This window comes from Poecilia reticulata, linkage group LG3 (assembly GCF_000633615.1).
Source record: "Poecilia reticulata strain Guanapo linkage group LG3, Guppy_female_1.0+MT, whole genome shotgun sequence".
In the NCBI taxonomy this organism is placed as follows: Eukaryota; Metazoa; Chordata; class Actinopteri; order Cyprinodontiformes; family Poeciliidae; genus Poecilia; species Poecilia reticulata.
The window spans coordinates 34,101,190-34,105,680 of record NC_024333.1 but is presented as its reverse complement, the minus strand read 5'-3'; the positions used below and the strand labels follow the sequence as shown (position 1 = coordinate 34,105,680).

At 36.6% G+C, this 4,491-nt stretch overlaps 1 long non-coding RNA gene across 1 annotated transcript in view; it reads right to left on the bottom strand.

Annotated features, from left to right (window-relative positions):
* Nucleotides 1-199: 199 nt before the first annotated feature.
* The window catches only part of LOC103462915 (uncharacterized), a 7,373-nt gene continuing 3,081 nt past the window's right edge, over nt 200-4,491 (bottom strand). Inside the window, exon 3 of the long non-coding RNA XR_001776472.1 lies at nt 200-417. This is a non-coding gene — a long non-coding RNA (uncharacterized LOC103462915). The remainder of the gene's footprint in view (nt 418-4,491) is intronic.

The following is a 4,491-nucleotide window of genomic DNA, read 5'->3' as shown; positions in this document are numbered from 1 at the left end:
GGCGCACTGCACTGAATTAATAATACCTTCATCTCCAGGTTTCATTTAGTTAATTGTTCTACCGCGGCAGCGTGGCTATGAATGGCATGTAAAGGAATCGTCTTTTTACCCTCCAGCGTTGCAAACGTGCGTGAAATTTCCACATGTAAACAATAACATGCAACGTGTCTATACTGGCAAATAATCAGTATCATGGCAATATCATAAATCAGAATGTTGCTCTATTTGTTGAATTTCAGGGTCACTGAGGTCTCCCCGGCTCTTTTGATGGATCTTGCTTTGCTCCAAATCCAGTGAGGAAATTCAATCCATGTAGTGAATTATGGATCTAATATGCGAGCCCCCACCTGGCAGGTTGGTTTGGCTGAACATGAAGCATCACCCTACAGTTATTGCCTCCTTCACATCGGACTCAGGCTGCAACACAAAATCAAGAAATCCGCCAGAACATGAAGAGTCTCTGCATAATCTTGGATAGGTTTTATTTTATGTGTGAAAGAGAACAACAGTTAACTGTAAGATTGAGATTATGGAGGTYTATTATTAAGATGGCAGCATGTGTTTGGAGGATGGTTGCACATGCAGCTTTAGCTCATCTAAAACATGCAGCAAGCTTACAAAGTTGTATTTTGCATGTTTTTGTGCTTCCTTTTGGGATTTAACTGCTTCTAAAAACAGACAAATGCTTAAAAAAMCCCACCTAGCTGTCTGGAAAATGAGCCATTTCAAAAACCTCCCAATTCCAGGAGTACTGCCCCGTTACCTAGCAACCCAATCTGAGCTCCAGAATATTTGGTCAGCTGGTTTTACCGCTGTATGCGCTGTACAATGGCTGCTGGAATAAAGACAAATGTTTTGTTGTTGACTTACCATCCAGAAACCACTTGCTGTATACTTGTTGGCTGTGCCCCACTTATGTTTTTCAAAGATGTACGATTCAATAATTGCACATCTGATTGCATCCATTCTCACATGCAAGTGTAAACATTAACAGCAGCTTATTTGGATTTAAAGTGACAAGAGGCTCTAAAGCAGCTCTTTCTGAAACAAGCTCACAATATGTTGAAATAAAACTGATATTTTTCACTCATATTTAGTACTTTTTCATCAATATCAATAGTAATTATCAGCTCTAAACAAGCAGCTATATCTTGCTAAAAAGTTACTTGTAAGTTAGTTTTGTCTTATTTCAAGTGTACAGAGGTATTTTCACTAGAAACTGGACCACAAATCCTTGGTAAGAGTTTGTGTTTTTGCGGTTTAATGTTAAATCTATGAATTTTAGACTTTAAAATTTCCGTCCTCTTGATATTGAAGAATAAATAAATTTTGGTTTTCTGCAGATTTAAATAATTTGCTTGTTCAAAGTTTATCAAAAGGCAGTTTTACAGATATTTGCCTCCTGGCTTCAGCTTTAATCTGATTTACTGAATTCAGCAAACAAATCAGTTTGAGAAATAAAAATATTGACAAGCCAAGAAACAAAAGCAAGCCGATATTAAAATGAATTTTTATCCTTCAAAAATCAAAGAAGGGATTTGAGGCAGRAGCCTCAGCGGAGAACTTCAACCTTTTACATCAGGAACAACAGGAGCAATTACTTTCCTTCCTGCAATGCATTTTTATTTTTAACTATCTTATCCCCTTTGTTTCTTCAGGTTAGATTGCTAAGGCTAATTAGTGAGTCGCATAGCAACAGGAACAATGATGAATGCTCCTTCAGCTCTTTGAGCTGCTGTTCGCTCTGTTGCTGGTGAACCTTGTGAAGCTTAGAGAACGAGTCGAAGAAAAGAAGAAAAAAAAAAACACCCTCCAATCAAATCAGCCATCATTAAGGTCGTAACAGCGTCTTCCCATTACCCACCGGCTCTTATGAAATCTGTGATGAATGTTGCCTTCATTCATTTGGATCTATATAGCTCCTGAATCTCTCTCTTCATCTATTTTTCCTGACATCCACAGTGTCGCAGTAATTACCCGAGATTTAATTAGTCAGAGAACAAAGGCAATTTGACCTTCTCCGCAGGTCCAGAAAAATGGGATTTCCATGGCGCACATCATCCGACGCTACGGAGATGTCACTTTTTCCAACCAGAAGGTTTTCCTCTGTAAGTTAACCTATACCCACCATCAAAACGGCCTTTTACCATTTTTTTTGTTGCGTCAATTTTGCTGACTTTCAATGATTTCCAAAGGAGAAAAAGGGAAATTCCTGTTATCGCCTGAATGCTTTGAAATGGAGTAATTACTTAAAAAATAAAACTCAGTTCATTTGAGAAGAGCACACATATCGATGAATCTCAGCTGCAGCACCAAAGAGAAACAACTTACCAAATTTCATAAAAATAAACTCCATAAAAGATATCTAAGGCTTTACTTTGATTTAAAATGTCATAAAACTAGGACTGAAATGATTAATCGTGATTAATTGATCGTTGAAATTAATGGACAACTAATTTAGTCAACAATTAATTGGTAGCTGGAGCATACAAACAAAAAAAAAAAAAAAAGTTTGTCGTGAAGAAGAACAGCTAATTAACTCAGGGGGTTTTTAACTGTAAACTATTACCAGCACCAAAAAAAAAACAACTTACCAAATTTCATTAAAATAAACTAAATATCTAAATATTTATTTTGATTGAAAATGTCTTACAACAACTGGAGCTGAATCGATTAATCGTGATTAATCGATTATCAAAATAACCGTCAACTAATTTAGGAATTGATTAATCGTTAACTGGAGTATACAGAATCAAAAAAAGCCAGTTTGGTGAAAAAAAAAAACATCATTCAGAGCAGTAATTTAAAAAAAATCTTTGGTCACCTAGCAACAACATGTTGAGTAGCTTGCTGTTGCTAGGTAGCAGTTTAAGGTTTCGCTACTGTGCCTCAAAACTGCTTAAAATTTTAAAACAACGAAATGGAGTGAAAACTGTAGATAACACAGTAAAGATCTTGCCACCATTTTGATATTTCAGATATTTAAAACCAAAAACCTATCAATAATTATCAATAGACTGATATGAAACGATTATATCGTGACAAGTTTTTCAGCCATATTGTCCAGTCCTACTTCCACTGTATCTGCAAGTAACATACTGGACGCTTGTAGCTACTCCACACAACTTTTAATTGGTGAAAAAATATGCATGGAAGAAAATAAATGTGTGATTTTCTCCAACTGGTGCCTCACTCCTGAAAAACAACAAAGATTCTAGTAAAACTAAATAGCATTTATGAGAGTTTGTTTTTTCTTCTAAGAAGTCAAAAGGTTTTCTCTTAGCGTTGACTTCTTGATAATCAGACAAACAAAAACTTTGTTTATTTCACTCGATGAAAGCCATTGAAGGCTTTGATATTTTCTGTTTTTGAAATCCTCCGTGTAGCTCTGTTGAGAAAAAAAAAAAAGAGTGCCTGATTGAAAAAAAGAAAAGAAAACGGTGACACAGAGGTTATCGTACTCAATTAAGCCTCCAAAGCGGAGACGGAGCGGGCCTTTGTCGCGATGCGGCGGCGCGGCCGAGGGCGAGGTGATGTCTCCAGTCGAGTGTCTGCTGTTAACTTTCAGGGCAAACGCAGTTGACACTGTGTGCCAACAACAACAGCTGTGCTGCGTCTCAGCGMGTTTCAGTCCGCGGGTTTCTGTGTGTGAGCGCGAGTCGCTGCAGCTAGAGAAGGAAGAAACGCTGGCGCCAGCTGATTGGTTTCACAGAACAGAAGACGACAAAAAAAATATGCTATTAGATCCTTTAGGCTGTTCAGTAAACTGAATTCCTGATTTTATTTGCAGTGGAGAAAAGAAATTGGTCAATGTCAAGGAAAGGATGTTTGAAATAAAGCTTGTGAAACGACTTTGGCTTTACTTGTCTTCATTTTTACAAGAGTAGCAGCTTTAATTAAAAGTTTTGTTTGGTTTCTCGGATAATTCAGCGCTCAATTCTTGTTAAAATGACCCTCAGACTCAAACATAATTATATTCATCTAAAGATTTTTCAAAGTAGCACTTGTAAATTTAACCTTTTTAATCCTTTATAATGTGATTTGTATTCCTAGTTTTCCACCAGTTTAAAAACGTGACTAAAATGTTCGGCACTATCGGTAAGTAAAACTTTAACTTCAATAGAGAAACTGTTGCTGGCAATCAATCTGAGAAGGAATAAGAGGCCACAATCAAACTATTTGAAATATTATTCTACTCAAGTAAGAGTAAAGTAAGAGTGAAAAAGGAAATGCTGGAAGATATGGCATTTCATACAAGTTATCGATAATTGTCAATATCAATAGGTATTGATTAGTTTTTTTGCTTTAAGTATCTGTAATAGTTCCGCAAATGGTAGTGATGTAACCTTTCCCGTTTTATCCACAGTTTTCATTCCACACCATTGTTTTTTATTTTTAAACAGCTGGAAGGCGAAACCTTAAACTGCTGCTGCGCAAGTTACCCAGCAAGCTGTTGCTAGGTAACCAAGGAATGAATGAGTTGCTAGGTAA